The 6,889-nt window shown below is 37.1% G+C and overlaps 1 protein-coding gene across 1 annotated transcript in view; it reads left to right on the forward strand.

Annotated features, from left to right (window-relative positions):
- LOC131367387 (protein FAM168A-like) overlaps window positions 1-6,126 on the forward strand; it is a 15,881-nt gene extending 9,755 nt beyond the window's left edge. The window contains exon 8 of the mRNA XM_058412776.1: window positions 884-6,126. The gene's annotated coding sequence lies outside the window, so the exon portion shown is untranslated. The remainder of the gene's footprint in view (window positions 1-883) is intronic.
- Window positions 6,127-6,889: the final 763 nt, after the last annotated feature.

The following is a 6,889-nucleotide window of genomic DNA, read 5'->3' on the forward strand; positions in this document are numbered from 1 at the left end:
AGTCTGCCAGCATACTTGCACGTAGTGATACGGTGTGAGCTGTGGGGCAGTGTCTGATGTGCTGAATGCAATGAAGAAGAATTTAGAGATGAGTTTATATTAATCTTGCATTGCCCTCCAAAATTTTGTGGTGGAAAATATATCCTATTATTATCATCAGTGTTATTAGTTCCTACGGGTACACAGTATGGCCAAAAATATGTGGACACCTGACAATCACACCCACAAAGCTGGAAGCATACAATTGTCTCGGATGTCTGTTGTATGAATAATTAACACTTGGATTGCTATTGTTGGAGCAGAAGAACTCAAGTGGCCTTCACAGAGTCCTGACTTCAGCACATATGGGATGAACTGGAACACAGACTGAACCTCAGACCTTCTCACCTGATATCAGAACCTGATCTCACTAATGCTCATATAGATAAATGATCACAAATCCCCACAGCCACACTCCACTATCTAGTGAAAAGCCTTCCCAGAAGAATGGAAGATATTATAACAGCAGAGGTGACTGCATCTGTAATGGGATGCTGAACAAACACAAATGGGTGTGTTGGTCAGGTTTTCACACACTTTTGGCCCTACAGTGTAGCAACCCTCAGCAAATCACATTTAACTTATTCTTAACTGCAAGTTGATGCTTGGATTAGATTCTACCTCACTTAAAACACCAGATAAAAGTTTTATCAAACCAAATATGCAGCTTTGATCCATTTCAGATGGCATGACTAGGCATGTAGTCAATAAGGTAAATGTTTACAGGATATACAGGCATGCTCAGATGGGTTAGTTGCTGATGCTGAGCATTTATTGTTTAAGCTAATTAACATCCTGTGCACTCTCTCTCTCTCTTTCTCTCTCTCTCATGGGTTTGCTGTAGATCTGGAGTTCACATTGTTCACATTTCCAGTCTTCGTGGACACAGCCTCCAGCACCGGGCCACCGAGTCCTTCTGCGAGTACAAATACTGAACGAGCAACGGTCACTTTATGTGTTCTTGGCGATTTCGTTAAAGCTGCTCACTCGATCGAAATTTGTTCAGTTTTTGTGTTACGTTAGAAATCCCTGACCAACACCTACCAGCAATTTAAAACACACAAACAGAAAATTCACTACACTGAGCAGCAGTGAGCATTTAGCTGCTGTTAACACTGGGTCCTGTGCTACACTAGTACTTTCTCTAACAGTCTGAATGTACACATTTGCATATTACTATACTATACAACACCTGGGTTTGAGTTCAGGGTTCTATCCCTTTTTTTTTTTCCTTTTTTTTTTTTTCATTTTGGCACGTGAAAAGGGCCGATCATTTTATTTCTTTGTCAGAATTTTCCTTTGAGAAAAGCTGGACATCCTCCATCACCCAGCTTGCAACTCGGGTCTTCTTGCTTTTGCTAGTTTGCAAAATTTGGGGACTCATATTGAATCATTTTCATTTGGTAAATGGTACTGTCCTTCTAGTAGATGCACAATTCTTAGAGAACATTTCAGCGGTTTAACTAGCAGTAGAGGAAGTTGAAGTGGGTTAGCCTTCTTTAGAGTTTTTTAATCAGTTAACCAGATTTAGTGGAAGGTTTTGAAGCGACACTCTACTAGGCAACGTCTGAAGTGAATCAGCAGGACAGTTCAATGGTTTAACTAGGTTAAGATGATATTTAAGTGGGTTAACCAGCTTTCAGATGGACTATTAACCAGATGTATTGGACACTTTAAGGGGAAGCCAGTTTTACTGATGTGGGTTTAATAGAGACTTAAAAAGCTTAAATGGATATTTCTTTGGGTGAATCATCTTCAGGTGAGTTAGCTTTAATGCCCACTTCAGTTAACTTAACCTACTATTAGAGGACATTTCAACGAGCAGATTGTCTTAAGTGGACACTTGAAGTGTATTAGCAAGATTTAATTCAAATAATTAACCAGATTTAAGGAGATATGTCCATGTCCATCATCTAAAGTGACAATTGAAGTGGATAAGCCAGTTATAGTAAACATTTTAGTTAGCTAACCAGACTGATGGAGACTTTACTGGACATTTCAAACGGGTCATCCGGCTTTAGTGGACATTTCGGTGGGTTAACCAGTTTCACTGGACACTTCAAGGGGAGGGCTGAGGATAAGCCTGTTTTAGTGGACATTTTATTCACCCAGCTTCAGTGCACATGTTAAGTTTTAATGGACATGTCAGTAGGTTATCCGCTATCTTATCTCACAAAGCTGTGAAGCAACGTTGATATATTATCCATGCAGTATGTAAAACGTGAACAAAATGAGCAAAAGGCCTGCTGTATTAGGCTTTACATGCACATGCTTATTGAATATGCACTCAGTTGTGTGCATATGCAGAAACCGTAGAAGAGAACCAATAAGACGAGCAATGCAGCGGGTGGTCTGTAATGAAGTGTAAAACCTGAACAGTAAGGTTTGAGGTTCTGGTCATTTGAACTTTATGCCAATTTTCTACTCAGACCATACTGTTAAACTTGCCAGGCTCTAAAAGACTTGTTTAGATTTGGTTTTATTCTGTAAGTGCTTAGATTTTCAGATCTAAGCAAACAGAACTAGCGTATGATTTATGGGACTTTGTTTAGGACCAATGCAAGCAGTGATTCCTCCCATAACGCTAAAATCAGAAAGCACTGGCGTTGAACGCTGCGTTACCAAGTGTGGTTTGGCAATAAAGTTCAGACGTCCACACAGTTATCATGCTCCTGTGTAGCGCCAAGGACTCGTTACTAGGCAGCTCAGAGGGAAACAAAACACTATCCCTGCTTTTTAGTATTGTTTGTAAAACACCCTTGACATCTTTCTCTTTAATAAATCGTACGAGTGGTCACTTGTAGCACAAGGCAAGGACACAAACTTAGGAGCAAAACAAATCTAGTTTAAAAAATTCTTCATATCATCATATCATGACTACTTATTGTGCTAACTGGGTGGCTGGATGATGACCTAGGGTTATGAAATAGGTAGCTACATATAACCAGATTCCTTCATTTGAAACAGTTAAACAATGTCAAGTTGCACTGCAGTGTGGGTAAGTTCTACAGTTCTACAATGTACAGTGATGCCCGAATTTAGGGTTCAACAAGTGAGCATGCTGTCGGAAAGTCATCAAGGGTGCGTTAAAAACAGTCAGAAAGCAGGAGGTGGGGTTTTCCCTAAATCTGTCCATCTCTTTCCATGCATGCTTAGTTGTCTTAGATTTGGAGCAGGCCATAGTGTAAAGAAGGTAGTGCTAAAGAAGGAATTAAAATCTGTGTTTGATCATGCATTAGGTTCTCATGCGTGGGCATAAAAGAATAGTTAGTCTAAGCAAGATTTCATTGCTCAAGGAACTCATAATGAACGTATATAACATTCAGTAAGGAATATTGCACTCTTCAAAAGTAATAATCTATGCTTGTAGTCGGTACAGTACTTAATCTTAAATAAACAGCGCATTTATTGTACATTTCGATTGTGGTACTCTAGTCTTCCAGAGAAAAAAAAATAAAAAAAACACTGAAGAGATCCATGCAAAATATTATATATCATTGCAGTATTCTTCCATATTTTAACCACTTTATTAAAAAAATCTGTGTTTTATTAAAAAGAGACAAAATGGAATTTGCAGGCTGTATTTCAAATGATCATGCTAGTCTAGAGTTGTGTGTTTGTCTAGGGAAGGTCGTCGCCCTGGGTTGTGCCGTGTCGGTCCATGTGTATGGTGAGATTTGCAGCATCCTCTGTGTCCTCGTAATTGTCGGTTTTATGCAGTTAAGCATCATAAAATAACCCAAATTATATATTTGACGGCAGAAGCATGCTCTTTAGGCTTTCATGAGAGTTTGGCTTAAAACCTTGAAAGTACAGAGTCATTCAAAGTAAAGGCTGTCTTCTTAAGTCACTAAGGGCGACTTCATGTTCGGATATAAGTTGTCATGGAAACAGTTTCTATGAAGCTTGTATTCAGAAAACGTTGAATAACGTGCTTAGAATTTGTTTTGGTCTTTGGTGGGGTAACGTAAATGTCATTATTCATCCTTAAGTATCTGTGTTTCAAGTCTTAATAGCTATTATAGTATAATAGCTATGCGTTACAAAACCAGACTTTTGCAAAAAAAAAAAAAGAAAAGAAAAGAAAAGCAAGAACCGTCTACAAAAAATAGATCTTTCAACAGACGTTTTCCCTGAAAATGTATCAACAAACACTGCCCTAAAACAAAACTCAATGATCAAATTTTTACCCTGATGATTCTGAAGCTTGTGGCCAGAAAAGTGGCCGGAGCTGCTGAGGCTAGGGCATAGCATTAAGGTGAATAATGACATTTCTGTTATGTTAATAAAAGCCATTATCACTGTAACGAGCACAAGCTTTATGAATTCAGCTCTGTAGAAAAGTGTTCTTTTATCCGCTGTATCAAATTCCTGACGGATCGCCATATCAATGACGGTTTCACTGTAGCGCTTCATTTCGACGCCGTTGGGCACGACGTCTACAAACAGAACAAAAAAAAAAAATTCTAATAATCATACGAATTAAATCACATGTACGCAGCTAAACATTTTAAGCTATGCACTGGTAGATTATTTGTGACTGATACCGTACAAGAACCCTACGTTCTTTACACACTTTATAAACACTTTTTACACACGTGGCTCATTGATCCTGTAGCGAAACGCAAGCAGCAATGCATGGGAGCTAGGAACAGACCTGTGAATACTGAGAAGTGCGGAGTATTTGCGATGTACATATCCGAATATTATACAGAGAATAAGTATTTTGAGTATTTGAGCACTAGAATGTATTTTCAAATACATGTATTTTCTCAAAGACTTAAGTGCTTAGGTACTTTTTCCACCCAGGTCTGTTGTAGAGAAGTGTGATCATTTTCCATTCCTCATTTCAACTTTACTTTTCTCACAGATAAGTCTTAATGTTTCTCTTAGTTTTACTTGTCTGTTCAGTGTGATGACAGTGCAGGTTTTTTTTAAACTGCTTTATCTACATACCTTACATTCCGCTTTCCTCCAATGCTATATAACACTTCAGGGTTCTTTTATTTATCGTTATCTTTAAGGAAACTGCTAGAATCTGTTTAAAGTGGACTTGTTCAGAGGGTCACTCTCAGGCTGAGTAGTCGATCAAAACCATGTAGAAATACAAACACGAGATTCTTGGGTTCTGCTTGCAAAATTTTTCAAGGTAAGAGTCTGTCTTCTGTAGGTTTTCACTGCAAAACAATAACTATAAAAGGCCACTTGTTGGCCTTGTTAGCTTTCATTTTCTTTAAGTAACATTATTTAAGGTGCATTATTGGTCCATAAGGACCACTGTTGTACCTTTTGAATGTACATTCACATTAAATTCCACAGCATCAACAGTGAAGGAACAATTACATCTGTTTTTAAAAAATTCCCTTTTTTTTCTCAGCTTTACGCTCTGTAAGAGGAGCAGTCTTTAAATGTGACCCGTATGTTGTTGATTTAAGGGATAAAAGTCAGTAGAATTGTTTTTGGCACTAGGTCTTGTGGTTATTTTGGCTACTCTTAGCCTTCACATTTCCTGCATATGTATTTTCGGACAATTAATTGACATAAAAAAAAAATTTCTCAAATGTTTAGGGCAGTATTGATCCAGCCAATTTTTTTTAATTATTCGGCATACATAAGAAACATCCTTGGCTGTATGACATAAACTATTACATATTTTGGTTTGTGAGTAATAAGTCTAAATGAATAGTGACGTACTGTTTGCCCTAGAGAACATTTTCCACTCCTCGTGGCCACCTGAGTTTTGCAGCTCTTGTACAAGCACTTAATTACAGATACTAATCGAAGATATAAACATAGGCCAGAACATCGTCTTCCGAAAAATGTAGTTTGGTTTCATCAAGCAGGATTTAAACCCATTAAGCAGCAAACTTCAGTTTTTCTCAGCGCTTTTCTGTCTGTTACATATGTTGCAATAGGTATTCACATCAGGTTTGTGCAAATGAAGTCCAATTCTGTTGTTTTATGTTGTAATGAGGATCTGTTAGCTGATCTTGGTTGAATCAAAAAACCAAGGTTGTAATTGTATTATATTTGCTGTACATGTAAAATGTAGACCATTCAATAACTATTAAACTCTTTCAAAAACAATTGGGATGTGTCCCGCTTTGTGCTTTGTTTATTCCTTACAGGTCTCTTTTTTTCATTGAAGTACAACGTTCATTTAATTTTGCTATTTATTTATGAGTGAAAAATATTTTCACACCCTTGTGACAAAATGAATAAGACATTAAAATGTAATGTATTGAGTAGTAGTAGGTTACGCAAGGAGACATTGTCTTGGGCAACAAAGGAGAGGCATAGACAGTGTACTGAGAAATTAAACTGAAGTTATAGATAATGACTTAAAAGGATCGATAGAAAAAAAATGCTACGTTTGTAAATGTACTCATATCAATAAGTACTAAGCAAATGATTTGTCTGATTAAATTATGTTAATGTCATGTTTTCTAGTCAAATGTTCATTAAATATGTATCTAAAACTATGCTGTTTAACCTTAAAAATGTTAAATCTCTGTAACTTTGTAACACTATTTACCATTAGCTAGAATTTGACTTCCTGGCTAGTTATGCTAGCTACTGGGAGCGATGCTAGTCTAATTAGCAAAATATTACATGGCTGACTTACTTAAATATACGCAATTATTCTTAACAAATTAGCAGAGCTTATCTCTCCATTCTTAAGATGGATTTCCTGCCTTCTACGGATGTAAAGGGAATTTTATACAAGAATTTACTTGTGCCAAAACACTGAAAAGAAAACTGCTAAACTGAACTTATTCGTTTTCAAAGTATTTCAAAGCTCTTAATTTTCCACTTGGAAGTGTAATTGAGTACAATTATTCAATTCAAC

This window comes from Hemibagrus wyckioides, linkage group LG16 (genome assembly GCF_019097595.1).
Source record: "Hemibagrus wyckioides isolate EC202008001 linkage group LG16, SWU_Hwy_1.0, whole genome shotgun sequence".
Classification (NCBI taxonomy): Eukaryota; Metazoa; Chordata; class Actinopteri; order Siluriformes; family Bagridae; genus Hemibagrus; species Hemibagrus wyckioides.